Source organism: Myotis lucifugus, unplaced genomic scaffold (genome assembly GCF_000147115.1).
Source record: "Myotis lucifugus unplaced genomic scaffold, Myoluc2.0 scaffold_250, whole genome shotgun sequence".
In the NCBI taxonomy this organism is placed as follows: Eukaryota; Metazoa; Chordata; class Mammalia; order Chiroptera; family Vespertilionidae; genus Myotis; species Myotis lucifugus.
Genome location: NW_005871298.1, coordinates 126201 through 152171, shown reverse-complemented (window position 1 = coordinate 152171; position 25971 = coordinate 126201). Strand labels below are relative to the sequence as shown.

Sequence of the window (25971 nt, the reverse complement as noted above, 5' to 3'; positions counted from 1 at the left end):
TCAACTGCAATTATTTCTATTATTGGTCATAGGGTACCTGTTGTGTCCACACTGCACAGAATTTGTGAGATCACTCCAGAATGAAAGCAATAATTTTTTAAGCTCTTACTTTGAATGTAGATTATATGGGAGGAAAAGTGGACACTCATTTCCCTTAACTTAGTGTGAGTTGCTATGTAGCCAAAAAGATAAGACACGGATGCACCTTTGGTAAGAATAGGCACAGTCCCAGACAGAAGTGACGCTGACTGGAGAAATCCTGGCTGATTAACAAATAAAAGTAAAAGGTACGGGGTAAGGAGCCAGGAGAAGAGAAAGATGGACACATTTGTGGCTGCTCTGCGACAGGAGCTGCCTTAGCCCCTCTGCTGCCTCGGGCCCGCTGATGAAGACGGGGGACATTTTCCCAAGTCGTGTGAGAGCAGCACAGCTGTCGTGTTCAGGAACTTGGGGAAGGAACGTATGCTTCCTGCCAAGCTTTCGCTGGGTACAAGCTCAAGGCTTCGCGCAAACAGAATGGTTTTTTAAATGATTGGAAAGGTTCCTTCTCCCCGACAGATGGAAAGTATCAGAGATTAGGGAAGCGTGCCCGTGCGAGCGTGCACATATGCGAATGTGTGTGTGCACACCCACGCTTGCACACATGCGTTTGGTGAGTAGGCCGTCAACAGAACTTGAAAACTGTATTAAGAGTTTGGGGCTTCTCTGTCACTGCTTCCGCGGTTGTTGCCTTGTTTCTCTGCTATTGTGTTGTGTTTCTCTGTTGTTGCATTGTGTTTTCTCACAAAACTATTTTTTTAATGTATTTTTATTGATTTCAGCGAGGAAGGAAGAGGGAGAGAGATAGAAACATCAGTGATGAGAATCATTGATCGGCTGCCTCCTGCACGCCCCCTACTGGGGATCGAGCCTGCAACCCGGGCTTGTGCCCTTGACCGGAATCTAACCTGGGACCCTTTAGTCTGCAGGCCGACGCTCTATCCACTGAGCCAAACCAGCCAGGGCACAAACCTATTTTTTTAAGTGAATAACAATCACAACCATTTTTTCCATAGACCTACACGGTTATGGAATAAGGGTTTACTCTGGCATTGGCATTTATATGCATAATAGGTTTTAGAAGTTTTTTCAAAAGCTTATCACACCCTCACACACACAACCACACAAAAAATACACAAACATACAATGTACCGTCCTCCCATTATGGACTCATAAAATGGCATACCCACTCAGCTTTTATAACAAGAAAAAATGGACCTGGTTTTTTTTATTTAAAAATATTTTAGGGAATTTCTCAGAAAAAGAAATGGGGAAAAAAGACTGATATTTCCCCTCTAGATCCTTCTATTCTTTGGATATTTTAATCTCACTTGCCATGTGGGATGATTAGAGCCGTCAAGGTAACTATGGCAACACTCAATCCCAGAGTTGACATCTTAAGTGCTGCCTGAAGTTTAGCCAACAGTTTATTGCACCATTGCCTTTTTGCCTAGTAATTGTAGGAGCTGTTGATGGAAGTTTCATGTAATTAAGGGCCATTTTGGGGGGACACTCTTCCATGATTCTGAAACCTTAAGCTAACTTCAAGAACACAATATCGGCACGGCTGGAGTCAGCAACTCTAAATATACATATAATCTCATCCTTAGAGGATCATCCTTGGAATATAGGCATTCCTCAGTGATATGGTAGGTCTGGCTCTGGACCACCACAATAAAGGGAATATTGCAAAAAAGTGAGTCACATGACTTATTTGGTTTTTCAGTTCATATAAAAGTTGTGTTTATGTAGTCTATTAAGTGTGCAAAAAGTACAATGTCTAACAAATGTGCAGATCTTAATTTAAAAACACTGTGTTGCTACAAAAAGAGAAAAAGGCTAACCATCATCCGAGTCCTCAGCGAGTTGTAATCCTTTTTGCTGGTGGAAGGCCGGGAGGTGATGGCTGCTGACTGATCAAGGTGGTGGTTGCGGAAGGTTAGGGGAGGGAAGACTGCAGCAATTTCTTAAAATAAGAGAACAGTTTGCTGTATTGATTGACTCTTCTTTTCATGAACGATTTCTCTGTGGCATGTGATGCTTTTTTGATAACATTTTGCCCACAATAGAACTTCTGTCAAAATTGGAATAAATTCTTTCAAATCCTGCTGCTGCTTTATCAACTAAAAGCATGTAATAGTCTAAATCTTTTGTTGTCATTCAACAGTCCTCATGGCATTTTCACCAGTAGTGGATTCCATCTCAAGAAACTATTTTTTTGCCCAGCTAGTATGGCTCTGTGGTTGAGCAGTTGACCCATGAACCAGGAAGTCATAGTTCAACTCCTGGTCAGGGCACATGCCTAGGTTGCAGGCTTGATCCCCAATAGGGGGCGTGCAGGAGGCAGCCTATCAATAATGCTCTCATTATTTATGTTTCTATCTATCTCCCTCTCCCTTCCCCTCTGAAATCAATAAAAAATATTTTTTTTCAAAAGAAACTACTTTCTGTGTTCATCCATAAGAGGCAAGTCTTCATTTATTAAAACTTTATTATGAGATTGCACCAATTTAGTCACATCTTCAGGTTCCACTTTTAATTCTAGTTTTTTGTTGTTGTTTTTTTGCTTTTTCCACCACATCTGTAGTTATTTCTTCCACTAATGTCTTGATCCCCTCAAAGTCATCCATGAGGGTTGGAACCAACTTCATCTAAACTCCTATTAATGTTGATATTTTGATTTCTTCCCAGAACTCAGAAATGTTTTTAATGGCACCTAGAATGGTGAATCCTTTACAGAAAGCTTTAAATTGACTTTGCTCAAGTCCATCAGAGGACTCACTGTGTATGGCAACCATAGCTTTATGAAATGCATTTCTTAAATAGTACTTGAAAGTTTAAGTTATTCCTTGATCATGGGCTTCAGAATGGATGTTGTGTTAGCAGGCAGGAAAATGTTAATCTCATTGTGTATCTCCCTCAGACTACCTAGGTGACCAGGTGCCTTGTCAATGAGCAGTGGTATTTTAAAAGGAAAGCAAGACCACACCCCACCACTGGTGCAGTGTTGCTGGAGTTCTTCCCATAGGGAAGGCACCCACAAAGATGAAGAACTCTACGGTTCTGCCTGAGGGAAACTCGCTGAAAGTTCCCCTCTATAGAAAGAGACTATAGAGAACTTGAAGCCTCACAGCATTGGACAGCGATGGGGATTTTGCTAGAGAGCATTTAAGAGAAGTCTGGTAGCTCTATGATACAAGGAAAATGGCAAAGCATCCAGAACTTTTTCAACCTCTTTTATCTCATGGCACACACAAATCAATTACTGAAATTCTATAACAACAACAAAAAAGGGTATAATTTTGATTCATTCACATTTGACAGCTATTGTTGTGTAGGCTGTTGTCATTTTTTTAATTTAACAATTTAAGGAAAAAGAGGTGAGTGCCTCTGACTAGATAGTCAAGTATTGCATGTTTTAAAAAGTCTTGTGGGCACACTAGTTGAAAATCGCTGATATAGAGAAGCTTAGAAAGAGACTTTCTAGAAAGAACTAGATTTTTGATTCTTAGTCAGCTCCAGGGTTCAGGAAGGGTACACCCACTCAGGAACAATCAGAGCAGGATATGGGGCAAATTTAAATATTTCCAAGACTCACATAAACCCATCAAGAGTTGATGTTTCGTTGGCACACACAGCTTAAACACAAGCTCAGACCAAACAGTGACAAACAATAAGTCACTCGGATGCTGGAGAGACTCCTAGAAAGCCAGGCATAAAAGCAAAATGACACTCATTTCTGGCCGCCTGAAAGATGGGGTAAATGTGGAAAGTTGTGTCGCTTCAAAGTGATTACAGAGGAAAACTACAACTATGAGTTCCTGGTTGGACATGTGGCAACATAATGTAAATTCCCTGAACTGGGGTAGCAGTTTGTAAGCCACACAGGCACTCAACAGTGAGGAGTAAAACACTAACAGTCTAAAAGAGCTTAAGCCAGCGGTTCTCAACCTGTGTGTCGCGACCCCTTTGGCGGTCGAACGTCCCTTTCACAGGGGTCGCCTAAGGCCATCCTGCATATCAGATATTTACATTACGATTCATAACAGTAGCAACATTACAGTTATGAAGTAGCAACGAAAATAATTTTATGGTTGGGTCACAACATGCGGAACTGTATTTCAAGGGCCAGAAGGTTGAGAACCACTGAAGCACACCTTTGAACAGTAAGTTAACTACAGCCAACCCCTTTATAGGTAAGTGAAAATATAAAACAAGGGAGAAAACCTGACTAAAGACAGTAAAGGCTGCATACTTTGCAGATACATAATTAATGCAAATAGCACCACCAAGTCATTGAACATTAGAGAATGGCCAAACAACTGAAACAGCAATAATATACCAATGAATGGGAGGAGAATAACTATGCATATTTGGCACACTGTATTATTTAAAATATCAAGTTCTCAACACAAATCTATCTATATAAAAAGCCAGCGACTAGAACACCAGGCCCCTGGCCCAGGCTGGCCTGCTCCCCAGGGAGCGGGTAGGGGCGCCCCTAGGCAACACGATAGGGTGCGAGTTTGATGGGGGAGAGTCGAAGAAACAGGGGGGAAGGCCTTAAGGTTCTGCGGGGTTGGGGTGGTTGGCCGGAGTAGGTGTGGAGTGTGCTGGGGAAGGAAGAGGAAGGTCTGATTGGAAAAGGGCTCAGCACAGTACCTTTCTCATTGCGAACCAGGACGGCACCAGCCGGGGACTGAACGGGCGGTTGTCTCATGAGTCCGCTTGGGACCCACATGTTCATGGCAGCGGCTGTGCTCCCGAAACATCACTGATTCCAAAGAGTAAACAGCTATCAACGCCAAACAGAAAAACCCTCTCCAGCTAGAGGCCCTGGAGGTTGCAACAGGACTGAAGGAAACACCACTTAAGGAGGAGCTAGAAGAACCGGAAGTGTGGGACCAGAGGATTGTGGGATTGTGGAGGAGCTTGGGCACTGACCGCTAGAACGTGGGCCTGTTATTGCGCATGTGCATCGTCAGCCCTCTAGTCCTCAGTCTCGCAGTATTTGGACGTGACTTCTGGTGGGAAATTATTTTGATTGAGATTTGCTGTTCCCTTGCAGCGAGGAAGATCAGAATTAAAGGTTTCGTTTGTTACCTTGGTTTGAAGCTGGGACAAGAGCCGCTAGTACAGTGATGGCAAACCTATGACACACGTGTCAGAGGTGACACGCGAACTCATTTTTTGGTTGATTTTTCTTTGTTAAATGGCATTTAAATATATAAAATAAATATCAAAAATATAAGTCTTTGTTTTACTATGGTTGCAAATATCAAAAAATTTCTGTATGTGACACGGCACCAGAGTTAAGTTAGGGTTTTTCAAAATGCTGACACGCCGAGCTCAAAAGGTTCGCCATCACTGCGCTAGTACGACCAGCTCCACGAGGAGCACACACGCACCTCCCAGGAGCTGCAGATGAAGCGCACCGCAATGGAAGCCTTCAATGAAACCATCGAGATCTTTGAAGAGCAGGGCCAGACTCAAGAGAAGTGCAGCCAGGAGTACCTAGAGCGCTTGGCGTGAGGGCAATGAAAACGAGATGCAGAGGATCCTGCTGAACTCAGAACGGTGCAAGTCTCACATCGTTGGGACCCACGAGAGCCACAGGAAGCTGAACAGGAGCTGCCGACACAGGCCTCGGACAACCGGGAGTTCGATCAGCGCATGAGCAGCCTGAAGCCAGACCTCATGCAGCTGCGCAAGAACCGAGAGCAGTGCCGGATATGGCTCAGCCAGAAAGGCGCCCGGCAGAAGAAAATCAACGGGTGGTTGGGAATCAAAAATGAGAATGAAGACCAGTATGCACTGATGGAGGATGCGGATGACCTCCTTCACCATGAGGATTGAACCTGGTATGTGGGCAAGAGCAGGCTGAGGAAATGCTGAACAGCAAGTAGGCAAGTGGATGGTACCTTCCTCATCCGTGAGAGCAGCCAGCGGGGCTGCTATGCCTGCTCTGTGGTGGTGGGCACTGCCCTCCCCTGCCTCTGGCTGCCCCCACCAGTTCCTACAGTTCCCCCAAGCTCCCCCTGCCTGTACCTGCCATGTTTACAAAGGCTCCTGGGGTGCTGGGCCCCAGCCTGGTGCCCTGATTTTTAAGCCATAGACCTGGGGTCAGGGCAGGAAGAAGGCAGGAAGGAACTTTGCCGGGCCACTTCTAAGAACCTCAGCTGTGACAAAGAATTAAGTATATAACAAATGTTTAATCTCATTAATGAAGAAATGCAAATTAAAACCAAAATGAGATACCACCAAATTGTCAAAAACTAAGCATCTTAAATACCATCGACCCCATGAAAGAAGCCAGATTCAAAATAATACATGTAGTATGACTCCAGTCATATGGCATGCAAAAGCAAGTCTAGATAGAGAAAAAGAGATTTTTTTTAAGGGCTGCATAGGCAGACGGAATAAGATTTGAAAAGAGTAGCAAGAAATGATTATCACTATATCTGGGAGAATAGAGAAGTGGGATTGTGTTCATGGAGAAGCATAATGAGAAAGGTGCTAGTGATGTTCCGTTTTTATTTCTCTGCTCAATAAATAAAGTTAGGAATTCCCTTTATAATTGTATGTTAAACTATGCATATGCTTTTTCTCTGTACTTGAGTTATATTATAAAATAAAGAAAAAATACTTAGAGACACAAAATTTATATATTGTCAAGAGATAGAGAGGGTGTAGCATGGGAGAAGACCAGTGGCTTCAAAGGTATCAGCAATTTATATTTTTTAAGCTAGTGTTTGTTCATTTTAATATAATGAGTTATAGCATAGAGATACAGGGTGTCCCAAAAAAGTATACACACTTTAATAGATGATTTTCTTACATTTTGAAAATGAAGTGTATAAAAAAAGAAAAGAAAATGAAGTGTATTTTAATAAACACTGCCTTTATAATTATTCAAAGTGGGATATACATGTATATACATACTTTTATATGAAAATTATTTTATAATTTAAAAAAGATCCTAACCTAAAACCATATACCAGTCATAATAATCATTAAAATTATTAGCTGTTATTATAAATTATAAGTTAAAACAATATGAATCTCTAAAACAGAGTCAGCATATTTCATCCTGAGGCCAAAACTGGCCCACCCCTTGCTAAGCATGGCTGTACTAGACGGAGAATGGATTTTACATTTAAAGCATTTAGGGCAGTGGTTCTCAACCTTCCTAATGCCGCAACCCTTTAATATAATGAGTTATAGCATAGAGATACAGGGTGTCCCAAAAAAGTTCCTCATGTTGTGGTGACCCCCAATCATAAAATTATTTTCGTTGCTACTTCATAACTGTAATTTTGCTACTGTTATGAATCGTCATGTAAATATCTGATATGCAGGATGTATTTTCATTGTTACAAATTGAACATAATTAAAGCATAGTGATTAATCACAAAAACAATATGTAATTATGTATGTGTTTTCCGATGGTCTTAGGCGACCCCTGTGAAAGGGTCGTTCGACCCCCAAAGGGGTCGCAACCCACAGGTCTAGGGGAAATAAAAGCAAAAGAATAATACGCCGTGACATGGAAATTACATGAAATTCACACTTTAAGTCTATAATAGTTTTATTGTAGCCTAGACACTCCCATTTGTTTAAGTAGTGTCTATGTCTGCTTTCTCCAAAACACTAGTTTTGAGCAGCTGAGACAGAGACCATATGGCCCAAAAAGCCTAAAATATTTCTTACCTGGCCTTTTACAGAAAGTTTGCTAACTCTGCTCGAAAATGCTTTACCCTTCCCTTCCCTTCTCAAGGGCAGGCTGCATCCCTCTGCATTCCGAAGCCACTGTGGTGAATGGCTACCCCCAGGGCTCAACTGCCTCAGGAGGTCCCACCTGAGTCTGGGCAGGTTTGTATGGAAATGAGCCATCACCATCCCAACTGTGGCTCTTTCTGAAAATAGCTTGCACCCCCCATCTCTCTGTTCCAGGCTCCACCCACAGCTGTCACAAGAGCAGTGTGGGAGTCAGGGGAACCTCTCCTGGAGTTCAACAAACTCTGTTTCTCCTGGGGATCCTGCTTTATGGAGATGTGGACCAAGCTGAAACGAGAAAGGCAGGGTTTCCAGGTTTGAATTTTAACTCTGTGGCTCATCAGATGTAAAATCATAGGAAATTTGTAGACATTTTTATGTTTTTATTGGTTTCTCTTTCTGGATTAGTAACATCTACTTTAAAGAATTTTTAATGAGATTTAGGGTTAACATATGCAAAAATTCCTGCAAACAAGACATTCCATTAATAGACGTGATTAGTATTCGTAATGATCTATTCAGAACGTATCAGGACAAAGGGAAAATATTCAAACTAGCCTCTGTGGTATTACTAGATTTCAACTCTAGGTCTTTAAAGACTTCAGGTGCCAGGAAATGGCAAGGAGTGCAATTAATTAATTCAAAAAGACAGGGCCCGGAAGTCTCCAATCAGCTCTTCTCACATCCTAAGTGATTCACCACCTCCTCTCTACTCTGGTCTGAATTCAGATTTATAGGGACTCTCCCAAGGCACCTCTTACACACATATCTCAACTCACTTTACAATTCCAGGTGATCCTCATTGTATGTAGGGCACGGTGGTTAAGAGCTAAGGTTTTAGCAAGTTTCCGAGAAAATAAAAAGGTCTTAGAAAAGACATCACTGCTGAAAGTGAATTCCTCAGACAGTGGTTCACCTTATTAGGGCCATTCAAGAAGAAAGGCAGTTTCAACATGAAGGATGACAGAGAGAACAGCCCAGGGAATTACCTGTTTATTCGCATTAGAACACTTGATAATTAGGAAAAAAACACATGGACATCCACGAGTTAGAATGGCTGTAATTAAAATGAGAATGACTTGAGTGTGCTTTCAACTTAACTGGGTATAAAATTATTAATGTATCAAAACATGACATAATTAATTATCCCTTGTTGTTAATTCTTTAAGTCCTACCTTAGAGCCTTTTTAAAAGGATTAGAAGGAAGAAAACTTTCAAAATTGCTTCAAACAAAGGAAGACATCAGGTAAAGGTGCTCATTTCTGGGGAGGTGGTGGTGGATAAGGTGGTCAATTTGCATATCTGGGAGAGCTAGACAGCTCCACCCCTCACACAAGGTACAAGCACAGTGGGCTGGGGCCATTGGGAATGGAAGGGTAGTTCTCACTAGAAGCCTAAGAACTGAGTCTAGGCATAAAGTCTATGGGCTGCTTCAACATCTTAGTGAAAGAAACCTAGGTCTCCCTTTGAACTTCCTACTCCTCATGGGTCCAGGAAGGGCTGATGGCCTTTCCAGGGCTCTCACAAGTCTGTGCTAAGCAACAGTGATGGTCGTAATAACAACATCATTACTCACAGTTAATGTCCCCAGGTGATCACACTGTGCTAGAACTTGGTGCTGGGTGTTCCATACGCACTATTTCATTTCATCTTCAAAACAGTTTTATGAGGTCCTCAAAATGCTCCTACTTATACAGGAGGAAGCCAAGGCTTAGTAAGGTCAAGTTCCTCAAGGTCATTCCCACCAATGATAGTTTCAAACTCTGCCTCCGAAGTCCATGCTCTTTGCCATTTGGTCTCTCCTCATCTGCCTGTCCGATACCTACTCATCCTCGCCCTGTCACACATGATAATTGTACGTGATAAATGCATCGTCCTGTGATGCATGTATTTTATTCAATTCATGGCTTGTTTTCATTCTTGGAATGCTCTTCACCCATAAGTGTCTGTGGCAATGGCTGTTTATTTTCTGAGTTCTCGGAGAGCACAGACTGCGTTTAAGAAACACGCCTTGCATACCATTCAACACCATGTGGCACGCGAAGTGATCAGTAACACAAGTCTTCTGGTCAGAAGGATGTGCCTTCATTCTGTTCGCAGCTCGATTCCACTTCTCAGGAAGAAGAAAAGAAGCATAAAGAACCTGTTCAATTTCCAAGTGACACAGGGTGCCTGCATTGTCACTGCCAGTCCCTCTGAGCAAGTCACATTTGACGTGCGATGGACAAATCCATGCCCCAGAAGGTCTAACCCAGTGGTCGGCAAACTGCGGCTCAGCAAACCTGGGCTCGCGAGCGAGCCACATGCAGCTCTTTGGCCCCTTGAGTGTGGCTCTTCCACAAAATACAGGCTCTTCCACAAAATACTGACTTCTGCGCATGGGCCACGAAGTTTCAATCCCACTGTACATGCGCACCCGCAGGTGGAAGAGCCACACTCAAGGGGCCAAAGAGCCGCGGTTTGCCGACCACGGTTCTAACCAAAGCTCCAAAGCAGTTCAGTCCTAGGACTGAGTTCTGGCTTTAACACTTACCACATGTGTACTCCTGAGCCAATTACCTCATCCACCCAAGCCTTAGCCCAGTGGTTCTCAACCTTGGCTGCACATTCAAATCACCTGGGAATCTTTTTAAAATCCTGATTTCTGGGCCTCATCTCCGGAAATTCTGTTTCTTTGTTATGGGGTGGGGCCACAACATTAGTCACAGTGACCCAATGCATAGGAAATCAGACCAGTAACACTCAGTTACACATTGTGATCATTGATAAATGTGTTCAAGAGCCCCTCAGTGGAGCTACGTCTGCTGACCCCTTACTTCCTTCTAGCTTTCCCCATGCATGGCCACCCAATCCTTTACACTTTGCACACTTTTCAGGGTCTTACAGCATTCATTGAAGTTGTAAGAGGACATAGAGGTCACCAGTCCAAGGGTTTCCAACTGCATGCTTCAGAGGCTGAGGTTTCAAAGGAAATGCTTTAGAAAACACCTTTCTCAGGTGTGGGAGTGGGTGAGTCACCCACTTCAACCAGAACAGCTTCTATTTCATCAGTGTTACATCTTGTGGTTTTACATAAGACTAGAAGCCCGATGCACGAAATTCGTGCAAGGGGCTCAGCCCTCACAGGCATGGCTTCATCCAGAAAGTCGTCCTGAAGGATGCCCAGAAGGTCTTTGGTTGTCTGCTCTAATTAGCATATTACGCTTTTATTATTATAGATACTATTTAAAAATGGGTTCTAGTGCTTCTGAAAGGGAGGGCTAATGGGCCTAGTCAGCTCCTTCACTGTTCCAATATTTTTCAGGTAAGAATAGCTGAGGCCCAGCTAGGCTTAAGAAACCCATGCAAGGTTACACAGCTCAATTTCACTGTGGATATGGTGAGAAACAAGCACAGAGGACATATTTTCTCAACCAAAACACCAGGGCACAAGGCCTGACAAATCCAAGTACACTTATGGGGACAATAGGCCAGAATATTTAAAATCGAGACAGTCCCAGAAAACCCATAATATATGGTCACTCCAGGAATAAGGCGAGAACATTTCCGGACCCCGGGACCAGCTTGAATGACGGGTGAATGAACTATGGTAAAAGTCACGGAGGGTGACCGCTACTTCTTTTCTATTTTCTGCATTCTTTGATATATGATGGGACCTGCCAAATCCTATTGATTTTACTGATGTTTTCTGTATTAAGATTTATTTCCTAATGGCTCCTGAGAACTTCCTGGCTGGCCAGCCCCTCAACTTCTGGAATGCTTGAGGAAAGCGGGGGCCAGGAGAAAATGATTCAGTAACTCACCTGACTTCTGAGAAATCCAGTCGGAGGAAGTCCTGTGGGGTGGCAGTAACTAGAGTTTTAATGCCGTCCCTGTGAGCAGCTACAGATAATATATGTGTGCCTTAAATTTTGTAAGAGCTTCTAACTGCCACAGCACAGGGTGCTCAAGGGACATATTCTCTAAAATAAATGAATAAATACAATGGGAAAAAACATGTGGTATTGGTACATATTCTCCCAGCCTTGATGGCTCTGCTCAAAATATAGTGTTGCTGTGCATTAAAGATATTACTTATGTAATAACACACAGCATCCTCAGAGCCCACATCTCAGCCAACGTGATGACTGTCAACAGCTGGGAGCTCTGCGGTGACACAGCTGTGCTGGGCTGGTGCACAGCACCAGTACTATTTTTACTCTGCAGAGGCCAGAGTGGCTGATCTTTCTTGCCAGATTCTTTTCTCTCAGTGTTTTTGTGTTTCGTTTCAGTGTTTTTGGTTCTTACAGTTCCCTCCACTCCCCAAGAAAAATCTGGATGAAGGGATTGCTGCACTGACATTCATTACTTTGAAAGCAGAGCTTTCTCTGGCCAGTAGGAGGGAGCAGGTCCAATTTTTCTCAGCTTAACATTTGGGCAAGTCCTGCTTCCTCCAACTTAAGGATGCAAATAATAATAACAATAATAATAATAATAATAAATGAATAGATATAAAGTGTCCTAATTAAACATCTTGTCCTTGGGGAAGTTAAGCCCATGGGATACATTTTGAGGATGGATTCAGAAATTCAGAGTTGGCTTCATGGGCAGGCACCTGTGCAGTCACACAAGGCCCCCCTCTTAGAAGGGCCTCCTGTTAGAAGGGCTGCCATCTTCAAATTCGAACTAAGTCGTGAGCACGGGGCCCTGATATTTCATTTGACACTGGGACCGACAAATCAAGTCTCCAGTCCTGCAGGAGGCCCCACGCCTGCGCTTCAGACACTCCTGGTTATGCTCTCTCCTCACTTCATGGTCCACAGCTGGGATCTGGAGTCACACATGCTATCGTTTGCTCGCTGTTCCCTTTAGGGTGAGTTGCTACTCCTTCCGAATCTCAGTTTCTTGGTCTTTATAATGGGGATGGCAATATGATCTATCAGGTCACTTGGGAGGATTAAATGCAACAACGTACCTATAGCGCTTACTGTAGCCACTGTCAAGAGTATGATCACAGATATGTGTTGGCTAAATGAGCGGGAATAAAATCATCTCATAGGGTCCTAGGATTTTGGTAGCACTTTGTCTGAAATAAAAAAAAAAACTCCTAAACTCCCATGAGATTAAAACAGGCTTCTTTTGTCCTGCTGTCTGTGCTTTCCTATTTTATATATATTTTAATCCCCAAAGGCCTCACTGAATGGTCCAGGAATCAGCAGGCTTACCTTTTAAAGATGAAGAATGTGGGAGCCAAAACTGTAGATCAAAACTGACCAATGAAGAACTTAATACCCTGGGACCTCAAGGCTATTTCCACTTTTGTCTCCCACCTGCCCGCCATCAAGACCACAGATTGGTTCCTGCAGTGATGGGCGGAGCTGGTACTTTTGTGGGTGTGCACCCCCATGGCGAGCGTTTTCTTCAGAGAATAAACACTCATTTAGTCTGTTTCTCTGGATCTGTGTGTTGATCACATTATGAAGACTAAAGTAATTAATAAAATGTATCATTTAGTCATATCTACTAGTGTTTAGAGATTTGTGACCCAAGAGGTTCCGATCTCAAACAAGCCAAAGAGATCATTTGAAAATAATTCAGACTCTTTAGAAGAGAATAGAGCGTGGTCACACTTATAAATACAAGAAACTACAAAGATCACAGCAATACTTTCCAAATCCCCTCCTTCCGCCCAGCTGCCTCCATCACTCCCTTCCGCCACATGTAGTCTTCTCCTCAGTTTTAGACCAAGAGCTCTTTGTCTTTTTCCGTTTCTCCTTCTCTCCTGATTCCACACAAGGAGAAGCCCAAACTGGTCAGCATGGCAAAACATGACTCTTAAAGACCGAGGAATGAAAGAATTGAGAGGAAGTTGGTGTCAGAAGAAAGGTGGAAGGAAAGGTCAATGCTAAACTTTTTGTCCTGTCACATATGATAGCAATAACATCTATTATAATGGTCCACCACATATAGGGTAGTCACTACAATTGTATTTGACAAACCCCATCCTACTTATCTTCACCACAATTTTATAAAATGGGTTGTTTACCAGAAGAAATAACAGTCAAACAAGACCCAAGACAGGCTGACTCGGAAGCACATGAGATAGTCTTTCAACTTGCAGCAGTTACTCGGAAAACATTGCCTGCGTGGCTAGTCTATGTGGGGCTTTGTAATGGGCTCTGTGACATTTGACAGGGCCCCGAATTCCAGGAACTTAAAATCAAGTACAAAAGATTAGTTAGGCATGAGCGAAATGTCTGCAACGTAAGAAGATCATGATTAGTGTCTCATGAATGGCGTAGACAACAAATGCCAAGCGCAGTGACATCCTTTTAGGGGAGAAGTCTAGGTCTGTCATTGGAACATCTTTCTCAGAATTATGCAGGGCAGAATTGCATTCTGGGACCTGGACTTCAGAGATGTCAGTTGCCACTATAACGAAGCATGTTATGTACCGATGTCATGTCATATCGAAAATAATTAGTCCAATGTTTGCTGTTTGTTTCTGGCTTGACTTACGTCTTTCTATAAAATGAAATACTTTCCATCCAATATTCTTCTTAAGTCAAGTATAACTCCTTCCAACTTTGGGGTCTAATCCAAGGTTGACTCATTTCACAGTTTATACCTCCGGAAATACCTGGAAGGAGTTGGGAAAGCAGCAGATTTAAGTATTTGCTAGTTTGCAGCACTCTAGCCCAAGATAACTATACTGCACCCAGCTGATATCTGTGCTGTGCTGTGCTGCAGTGGGACCCAGATCCTGTACCCTATGCATTGTGTCCTTTCCACATTTTTATTTTTTTTAATATATTTTTATTGATTTCAGAGAGGAAGGGAGAGAGAGATACAAACATCAGTGCTGAGAGAGAATCATTGATCGGCTGCCTCCTGCACACCCTGCACTGGGGATCGAACCTGCAACCAGACATGTGCCCTGACCTGGAATTGAACCATGACTTCCTGGTTCATAGGTTGATGCTCAACCACTGAGCCATGCTGGCTGGGCCCAGATTTTCTTAATTAATCACAGCCTGGTATGAAGAAATAGCTAAGCATCTGGAAGAATTTAAATTTAGGTTGAGCCTTAAAGGATGAGGATATGGATACAGGAAGGGGAAGGCAAAGACATTTATAAAGACACAGCTTCAGAAGAAAGATAGATGGGGAGGTCCCCAACAAAGTGGTTAATGATGGCGGCATATGACAGTAAAGTCAAAATTACAGTTAGACTGGTATAATGTGTTAAAAATTTAAAAGGTAGGATATGGAATCTTGCATTGATTTAAAAGTCCAGTCCTATAGATTCCTGAAGCAACAGAGGAGGGCCAGGAGGGAGACTTGGAACTATGCAGGCACATGAATTATGATGAACATGCAGATTAGTAGCTACTAGGACAGGTTGGTGGTGGTAGGCTGCTCTTGGAGCTACATGGCTGTGTGCAGTAAATACTATTGCCTGCACTTAATAATGATGATAGCCTCGCCGATGTTGCTCAGTGGTTGAGCGCTGACCCATGAACCAAAAAGTCACTGGTTTGATTCCCAGTCAGAGCACATGCCTGGGTTGTGGGCTTGATCCCCAGCAGCGGTCGTGCAGAAGGCAAGCTGATTGATGATGTTTATCTCTCATTGATGTTTCTATCTCTCTTTCCCTCCTCCTTCCTCTCTCTCTAAAAATCAATAAAAACATCTATATATATAAAAGCCTAATATGCAAATTGTTTCTTTGGGCGGAAGTTTGATCAACCGGGAGCTCGACCGCTTGCTCTGATGTTCACTAAGCACCAGGGGGTGACACTGAACAAAGGGAGGCCCCGACCAGTGGCCAGCAGCCGCTAGGGACCCTATCTGTGCTTGAATTTCGTGCACTGGGCCTCTAGTATTTACAAAAAACAATGATGATAGTAATACTACTAATGATAACAGTCATAATACCAAACAATAAGGATAGCTAACATTTCTTGAGTACGTATTCTTTGCCAGGGACCCTTCTAGGAAGTTTAGGAATGTGGCTGAGTTGTCCAAGTTTGCACAGCTGTTAGGAAGTGACAAAGCTGAAATGCATCCTTTGATCTTGATTGTAAACCCAGACCCCTTCTCACCATGCTGTAATAGATGGACTTAACACACATACTGCTTGTAGATATGACTTATGAAAATTCATGTTGCATTTGATTGTGAGCTTTATTGTAGACTGCGAACTTCTGGAAGGAATGTCTGTCTGCTTTTGTTTCATGCAGAGGCAAACTGCATTTTCACAGGGAGCCATGGAGACAAGACACCTGGTCCCAACGCGATGCCCTTCTGCTGGTCACCCTCTCTGGTAGGCAGGAGAGCTCTTTCGAGACTTAGGGGAATCTTTGTTTAGCTCTTAAATACCAGGTTGGAATTTACACGTTTAGCCCGCATGCCTTCTGCTGAACAAAGGTCTTTCCATTTGGGTGGGGTGAAGGCGGAGGCGCTGAGAAGGGCCGAAAGGGGTGATGCTGGGCATTGCCTGTGCTCGGGGAAATCTTCTGTGTGAACTGACGAGCTAATGGTCTGGGCTCTCTTCTCTCTGACTTGCTGCTTTCTTTATGCAGCAGTTGCTTTTTCTCCTGACACTGCATGAGGCTCCAGGGATAAAGCAGCTTAGAAGAGAAGGTGGGATTTGTCCATGGCCTTTGCATCAGGAGGCAGCCAGTCGGGGTGAGAAAACAAGTGCCCTTCTCAGCGGAGCCTGCAGCGGCCCTTTGCTGAGGCTGGGCTCCCAGCTGCCTTTCTTCCCCGCTCCCTCCTCTCTCTCACCTCCCTCACCCCACTTATTTTTAACAAGACGATGTTGGGGAGGTTCACAGACAAACCCAAGCGAAGCCTGTGTGTGGAGATGTGCAGGGGTGAATTCTGGAGGCCTTGGGACCGTTTCATTTGCAGGAGGTGGGGGTGGGGGGCAGAGGGTGCAATGGTTGGTCCTACCTGACCCAAGAGAGAATTGGAAACTCCCAGACAGCTCTTGGGGATCGTGGGCACACAGAATTTTAGCCAGGGAATTTTCATTTTACACAGATCCCCGGGCTTAGATTTCCCCCAGGGAGGGGTGTGGCAGAGCAGAGATCAGGGAATAAATCGCCTATGAATCTACGTACTTTGGTTTCCAAAAGCCCAAACCATGAAGCAGACTATGCCTGTGTCTGTGAAGCATGCCATTCCCTCTGAGTGAGTGTCTCTGAGGAAAATGCCTGGGATCATTAAGAGAGAAAAGGGTTCCTTCCTCATCGCCCCCCAATGGCAACAACTGATTCCCCTGGGCTAAAGTGGGAAGACAGACATAGGAGAAAAGGGGAGAAAGGGGCTCAGGAGAGCCCAGGGGGAGAGGACCCAGGGGGAATCGCTGATTGAGTGCCCAGATGTTCTGTGGGAGAAGAGTCGGGCAGTGGTGAGGAGATGGAGAGATGGCCGTCCACCTGAGTACCACTGCTGGCCACCGCCTTCTCTCAGCGCCTGCCCAGGAAGGAGGGGACTCCCATCCAGCACCTGGGCAGTGACTGCCCAGCAGATATCTACAGGGTATGACTTGGCTTGACCCCTGACCTTTGACCCCACAAGGGAAACTCCCACCATGCAATGCTCCAAGGCACTTGGACATCCCAAGGGGAGGAGCAGGGCAAGGTGTCCTTGCAGAATTGTGGGGGAAAGCATGTGTCCTTGCATTAGCAGAGGGCCATGCTGTATCCTGACCCATAGTAACTTTTGTAGCAGCACAGCAATGGCTACTGTCACCATATGTCCCAACCCTCAAAACTGGACACGATCCTTGTTACAGGACTTGCCTGCCACAGTGAGTCTCAACCTTTCTCATCTCCTGGCACCATAAACTAATGACTAAAATTCTGCAGCACACCAAAAAATATATATTTTTTGCCGATCGGACAAAACATAGGTATGATTTGGATTCGTGCATACCCAATGACTTTGTTATGTTGGCTCTTGTTTTATTTTACTTGGCAAGCTAAGGGAAAAGAGGTCACTGCCCCTGACTAAATAGTCAGGCATTGCAGGAATTTTTCAAAAATTCTGGCGGCATACCATTTGAAAATTGCTGGCCTCCAAGAAGGAAATTTTAAATTGGGACCGTCTCAGAAATCCACATTGATGGTTTGGCCTATTGTCCTGAGGCAGAGGTGATTTTCGAACAGGACGTAGAAGCAATTCTATGAATTCCTAAACTGCTCAAGCGAAAACATACATATGCCCCCCCCCGCCCCCCACTAACATCTGCCATCTGCAGAAAAATTGCTTGGAGATAGAATTGTCTTCCCTACACTCGAACAGCAAGTGCATTTTTCTAGGTAGATGTCGATTTGAGGCAGGGCTCGGCTATCCGTGCTTCACAGGTTCTGCCCGGAAACATGTGTCCTCCTGGGCTGCAGAGCCCACACAGACAAATAAACGTTGACTATTGAGAAATCAAGAGGACACGCCAATACCCGGGTTTTGCTTCTTTTGAATAACAGGGAAATCGGCAGCATTGAACCACATCAACATTGAACCACATTATCATGTGCTGCTCCCTTGAGTTCTGGCAGCTCTCAGGCTCACAGCGCCCTCTAGTTTTGACTGCAGTTGTGTTTTTAAGAGAGGAAGGCAGAGGGAGAGAGAGAAACATCAATGGAGAGAATCATTGATGGGCTGCCTCCTGCACACCCCCTACTGAGGATGGAGCCAGAAACGCAGGCATGTGCCCTGACCTGGAATGAAAACGTGATTCATGGGTTGATGCTCAACCACTGAGCAACACCAGCCAGGTCTGACTATATCTTTGATACTAAGGCTCACCAGCGCCCTTTAGTTCTGACGGCATCTCTGACAGGGAGGCAAGGCGAGGTGGCATCAGCCACTGGAATCATGCTCCCTTATTCTTCTCACACTCAACCAGCTCTTGTCTGTTACCGTTCAAGTCCCTGAGAACACTGTGATTTTGTCTCAGAGCAAGAGCTTCTGCTCTTGGCCTTTAGCAAGTGTTTGGATTTGGACTTGAGTGCTTAGCTGTGAGCCCCCACAGGCTTGTCATCTCCTCAACTGAAAAATATTGAAGTCCAATTACATTAGGGTTTGTTTGCTTTTTTAAATATGTTTTTATTGATTTTTAGAAAGAGATGAAGGGAGAGGAATAGAGGGATAGAAACATCAATGTGAGAGGGGCATCACTGATCAGCTACCTTCTGCACGCCCCCCTACTGGGGATGGAGCTCACAGCCGGGGCATGTGCCCTAATAGGGAATCAAACAGCCACCTCTTGGTTCCTGGGTGGACGCTCAACCACTGAGCAACACCAGCAGGACAGGTTTTTTTTTGTTTTGTTTTGTTTTGTTTTCATTTAAATCTCCACACTGTTCATCCTAGGTCTCAAAAATGATAGTGGTGTGGGGGGCAGAGACAAGACTCATTAGCCCTATAACCTGGAGCTTCTAACCTGTCAGAGATTTCCCCACTCACTCTTAAATTGTGCTGCACCTCCGAGGTAGATGCCATTTGGGCTCTACATATTGCCCACTCAGAGCTGACTTAAGTCTTCTTTACTCCCTCCTCCCATGCATATAACTATGTGGTTTCTTGCCGATTATGCAGCTCGAAAGAACAAATTTGTCTGAGGCTGTCTACCAACTCTGTGGTTTGGAATTATGCCTAATGTGCTTGACAATTAATTGTGTGACTTTAGACAAGTAACTTGCCCGGCTAGTACTTCCCTTTCCTTTTATAAAATAACACTTGACCTGCATGTGGGAGGCAACTGATTGGATGTTTCTCTCTCTCCCTCTCCCTTCTGCTTTCTCTAAAATCAATAAAAAATATATTTTTAAAAAATAAGACTACACAAAGACTTGACCTGTATGTATTCATTCAAGTGATTCATTCAAGTGATATGCATCAAACACCTTCTATATCACAGACACTGTCCTAGGGGCCGAGTATATAAGGGATGAAAAAGATAATGTCACCACTCTTGGGCATCTTAAAGTTTACAAGCAAAGATTTATATCTTTATATCTATTTACCTATTATTACCTGCCATAATGTATGATAAGGATCTATACATGTAGGGTATAAAAATATGTCCATATTATTTAAAAAGCAGTGTGATAAGGGCAAGGATAAATGTGCACTAAAATGTGAACAATCATTGAGTACCTGCCTTTGAAGCAGATAGGGGTGACTTCAGAGTAAAAGGTAGCATTTAGGTCAACTATAATTTTTTTAAAAAATTTAAAGGTGAGTTTTGGGTCTGTTTTAAAACATGAACAGAATCCTGCAGGGACTCAAGGCTAAGGGGGTATCATGTGTGAAACCAGGAGACATACGTCAAAATGTTTGGATGTAGGAGCTTTGGGGTAGCTGAAGTGGGATGGGAAGTGGGAGAGAAAAGGGCTGCAGGTATGTAGCTCATGCTCAGTGTTTTATCTTGAATTATTTTTTAAATCTTCATTGTTGAAAGCATTACATATTGCCCCCCCCCAATGCTTAGTGTTTTAGAAAATCATTCCTTTGGTGATATTTACACATTAATACTCTTCTATACGTGCATCCTTATGTATTCTGGAATATTTTGCTATTGTTCTATTAAGAACCAGAGATCATTTATCCTCTCCAGTTTCATTTCAAAACCAAAATTTTTCAGCAATTGAGCTAACACGTGAAGCACTGGTGGGAAGCAATGCATAAATTGTGGTTGCCTAGTGTTCCTCCAAACGTTTGGGTTGCGGGAAATAAATACTCATCAGAAACAGAGAGGTACTTTGCAGCACATACGGGAGGAAGGCAACCCAAGGAAACAAAACACGAAAGGCTCCAGCAACCTCATTCTCCTGCGCTCCACCAGTTACCACGGGGTATAATGTCAAATAAACTAGTTCCCTATTCTTTTGGAATCATTTTGTTTTCACAGAGCCCTCTTTCTTACTGGGCAAAAGTCAGACTCAGGGATGCCTCCCATTTAGTAGCTCAAAGGGGAGAAAAAGAAACAGAAGATGTTTCTTTCTAGTTTCACCAGACCAGAGCCCACCGGGTGGCTCTCTCGTTTGTGGATTCTGTTATTGCCAGAAGCTGCCTGGTGGACTCTGGTTTTCTTTCTCCATCTTTAAAGCAGTCACTCTGTGTAGCTCTGAACACATGGTGCTTGTAGCTCCGCCCTACGCCCTCTGCTGGCCAGATGTCGCCTCACAACAGCAAAATGAGGCCATTCCTGGGGCGCTCCTTCGCCAGCTCTATCGTAGGAGATCTTTTAATTTCTGGGCAATGCACGATTGAAAAAAATAATGCAAAGGCTATTTAAAACCCAGCAGTTATTCCTCTAGCAGATTACAATAATTTTAAAGGACCACAGATTAAATCCGGGCCCTCCACTGGGTCCCTGGTCTTGGTATTAATTAACAAAGCTTGAAACGAGCTGTGATTAATTGCAAGTCCAGGAGCGCAACACAGTTTGATGAATATGTTCAGATTTCAGGGAGAAAAGAAACATTTAAACTGTTGCTTGAGGCAGGATCTTCTGCAGTAATAACCAGTTTGGTTTCCAAAGCGTGTCTTCGCCATACAAATTGCAGAGTGGATCATCCCGGAGTGAAGTCCGCTGATAATGGGGTCGAGCGAGAATCTGGAGCCATCTGCACAGTGTGAGCCCTCAAGGGCTCCTTCCTTCCTTCTTTCCTCCCTCCCTTCCTTCCTTCCTTCTTTCCTTCCTCCTTCCCTTTTTCTTTCTCCTTCTTCTCCTTCTCCTTCTCCTTCTCCTTCTCCTTCTCCTTCTCCTTCTCCTTCTCCTTCTCCTTCTCCTTCTCCTTCTCCTTCTCCTTCTCCTTCTCCTCCTCCTCCTCCTCCTCCTCCTCCTCCTCCTCCTGCTGCTCCTCCTCCTTCATTTTACCTTTCCAAATGATCACACTTGAATAATAAATTAAATCAGGGTAGGCAGGAGAAGTGAATATGAGATGTGGAAGTGAAAGAAAGGAAGGCACATGGACAGTTTGAAAATCTGGAGAAATCTATCCTTGAGAGCTCTTTTTCCCTTCATTTTCAGAACCCTTGTAGAGATGGTTGTCCACTAGTGCTCAAGCATGTAGGGGGAATATCACAGACTTGTGGAGAGACCAGAGACGACATTGCTTATCCACCCTAAGCCCTGGCATCATAGTAGAGCAAACAGGGATGTATGTCAGGTCAGCAGGGTACAGGCAATGTCACAGCCATGGTTGGAGGCAGGCCAGGGAATGGAAGTCTGACCCAAGTCCATCTTTCTCATTTCCCAGAGGGAATGAGAAAGCTGAACTTGGACTTCAAAGATTTGAATTGGAGTCCTGGCTCCCTCTCCATCCAGCAGCAGAGCCAGTCTATGAGTGCATGACTTATGTGGTCACACAGGCCCCACACATAGGAGGGGTCCACACTTGATTTGAGGTTCCACTATTGCCATCTTGAAATGTTTAGTATTTTTTAAAATATATTTTTATTGATTTCAGAGAGGAAGAGAGAGGGAGAGAGAAACATCAATGATGAGAGAGAATCAGTGATTGGCTGCCTCCTGCATGCCCCACACTGGGGATTGAGCCGGAAACCCTGGTATGTGTCCCAACCGGGAATTGAACCATGACCGCCTGGTTCATAGATCGAAGCTCAACCACTGAGCTAAGCCAGTCATTTTTTGTTTGTTTTTTTGTTTTTGTTTTTTCAAGAAACTTTGCTTTTCATTTTGCGTAGAACCCTGCAAATTGTGTGTCCAGTCCCATCCGGCAGTATAGGATCTTAAACAGATCACTCAACCTCTCAAATTCTGTTTTCTTATCTGTAAAGGGATTCTAATTATTGGATGCAACAATTAAGTAGGGTGATGGGGGAGGGGACTGGACTTGATAACATGCTCTGCAGGAAGAGGACAGGCCTGAGCCTTCCGGAGCTGCAGCAGGTCTGACAGCCCAATATTTTTCATGTGTTTTTCCTGGAAACTTAGGGGCTGCTTTTATGCTTTTACTCAAGGTGCTGCATCCCTGATTTAACTTCATGATATCTTATACGGAACCTCGAACATAGGGCTTCTCCCTCTCTCAGGATGTACAGCTCTCAAAGGGAAATGAGGAAGAGGAGACAGGCGTGGCTAGAGGAACATACAAGAACAAATTACAGTTTGGGGTGAGGACTTCAGAAGAAAGCCACACAGAGAATGATTTAAGGGGACTAGTTAATAGCAATTTCTCCGCCACGTCCTCAAGCGTGAAGGTCAACAAAGCAAACTCCTGGCTGTAGCTTTTATTTATCCAAGCACCTTTGGAGAGTGAGAGGGTAGCCTCTCATAAAATGGAATAGAGGTGAATACGCTTGTCTTCAAGGCCTCTGACCTCTTTCTATTTTCTTTTCCCGCTTCAATGAGGTCCCATTGCTCCAAGGGGAGAGAGCAGAGTGGTGCTCAGGGCAGGGGACGCCAGACAGCAGTAGTTACGCAGGAAATGCCTCCGGGATTCTCATGATGCTGGCTTGGGGAGCACTGTGATGGGGAAAGGGGGTATAAACGATAGAGGGAAGTTTTAGAAGGGCAGGGAGGGCTCCTATTTGTGAATGAGTTTCTGTGCCAGCAGGTCAGTAAGTGTGGAGACTTCACTGAACATGGTATCCAAGAAGTCTGCTACCACCCTGCGGGCTACAGGCACTAGGCCTGTGTTGGGAAGAAAGAACAGACCCAAAATGGAGTGGCTCTGCTGAGCCCACCAAGACTTAATTCCCAACCTAATCATAGTTTCGGTCTCTCCCAGGAGTGGAATTTTAAACCGGTCTGGAATGAACACTAGTGAGGTAATCTGCTTGATAAACTCCCTAACTTCTCCCAGAAAAGGCATCCTTGCCTGAAATAATTCACTCTCTCCACCTCCTTGCCCCACCCACCTTCTGTTTATAAAAAGCTTCCGTGTTGTAGATGGGACTGAGGTTTCTCTTCTGTTTGCTGGAGGGGATGCTGCCCCACTCATGAACTGCTCAAGAAAGCCAATTAGATCTTGGAATTTATTCCATTTAGTTTTTGTTTAACACCTGTAACAAGAAAACAAGAGAAATATCATAAAATTTGTTTGAAAATTGTGTGCTAATTGAGGTCATTGTGAGACCCATTAATGTATTTATGATTAGGAGAGAGAGAGTGTGTGTGTGTAACTGTTATGGACACCTTTACTGCGTAGACAATTTAGGGGTTTTGGATTTTATTTGCCTGTGATGCCTGACTCAATGCACATCTAACCTTTGATTATTAGTAGAGTCTAGTTCTTGGTGGAGGACTCACTAAAAGAAAACAGGAAGCAGTGAAGTGAGACTGTGGGGAGGATGCTGGGGATATGCTAGCAAATCAAAAGTGTGATGGAAAAAGACACAGTGAACAGAGTAAAAGGAGGATCAAGGTAGGGTGCACAGGTAGGCCTATTAAGAGGATGTTTGAGGGGGAAAAAACACACAAAAGCCTTGAAGTATAGGAAAGGGAATGGTTAGTAATTCCAGACCAGGACAGACTTTTTATTTATTCTTTCTTTCCTTTTTTTTTTTTTTTTAAAGTGTGGCTATATTCAGCCCCATTACTGTTACCAAAGAAAAAAAGCATCAGAGAAGAAGAAAGGTAGGAGTCCTCAGATAGGGGGGCCAGGTGAGACGCATTACAGACCGGCGTTTACCCTGCACCCCTCGTGTGAGTAGAGCCAGGTGTGTGCACTGCCTTCCCAGAGGGTTAGCACACCCAGCCCAGCAGAGGAGGGATGAAAGGGACTCGAATCTGAGGGAAGCCTGCTCTTCAAAACCACAGAAGGACAAGCAGTCCCAGGAGGAAGGCCAAAGGGAAATGGTAGAGAAGATGGAGTTATTCTGATTTACCTTCTGCTAATTGGGACCCTTTGCATCACAGGAGACATTCAGGGGGAAAAACCATCTTGTTCCTTTCCTTTCATATGCAATGACCTTTTTTTGAGATCTTACTCAATATTCCTTATGTATCCATAAAGAAGTACCCTTGAGAGAAGGCGGGTTTCCCGAAGGGGTGGGGCTCAGAGTCCATCAATCACTGGGTTAGAGGGAGGAGTACATTCTTCCCTGACCTGAGATAGGAAATGCCACCCAACTTCTTTCCAGATTCTTCTGAAAAAGTCTCAAGTCCAGAAAGCTCATCAGCTTTTCTTCTCCTCTTGATCTGACTCTTTCTGTTCTGAGTCTGTCTCTATCAAGAAGGTGGCTGCCGATCTGGGCTTCCACAGGAACTCCACATGCAACCCCTCTGTGGGGGCGAGTGGGAATTTCAGGCTTGCCCCAGAATTTGGGTGATAACTTAGTGACTAGAACTGCCTCTATTTTCAAAGTTGGGGCAGAGGTTACTGCGTTATCTGCTACTGAAAAATAACTGTTTTGACAGTAACGGAAGGAAGGTCCTGCATTTCTGGGATGAGCGCACTGTGTCTTGATTTAGTGGTCACTTTCCATCTTTGTGCATAGGTAACTCTCATTCATCTGTCACTCTCCATCAACGGAATAGAGGACAGAGGAACCAGCTTGCCTTAGGCATGTGTTTGAGCCACACCTACTCTTGAATTTTTGCATCTTCTGTTTTGTTTTTTTGGTTTTATTTTTGGTTCTCCATGTTTCCATTTCTGATTCTCTTAAAACTGAGTTTTCACCATTAAGGGAATTAGAAATTCCATGATCTATTTTTGCTCTTTTAAATATGAGAAATATAGCTCTACCTGGTTTGGTTCAGTGGATAGAGTGTCTACCTGCGGACTAAAGGGTCCTGAGCTGGATTCTGGTCAAGGGTTCCTACATCGGTTGAAGGCTTAATCCCCTAATAGGGACTAGTGTGGGAGGCAACCAATTGATGTTTCTCTCTCACATCAATGTTTCTCTCTCTGTGTCTCTCCCCCTGCATTCTACTTTCTCTAAAAATCAATGGGAAAATATCCTCAAGTGAGGATTAACCAAAAAAAATAAAAAAAAATATGAGAACTACATATTTCTTTGTAGGAGAGTATAATGGCTTAACTAAAATATTTTGAATCTTTCATTTTTATTTGGAATTAAACCAGCCAAATTTGGCAATTCTGGTTATGTAAAGCTGATCAGAAGCTGTGATTGGCTTTGATGCCACTGTTCTTTATTTCTTTTTCCTTAGTATAACTTCAAACATAGCAT

The 25971-nt window shown here is 43.8% G+C and overlaps 1 pseudogene; it reads left to right on the top strand.

Annotated features, from left to right (window-relative positions):
* The first annotated feature begins 3765 nt into the window (after positions 1-3765).
* Positions 3766-6012, top strand: LOC102440933 (annotated as a pseudogene).
* Positions 6013-25971: the final 19959 nt, after the last annotated feature.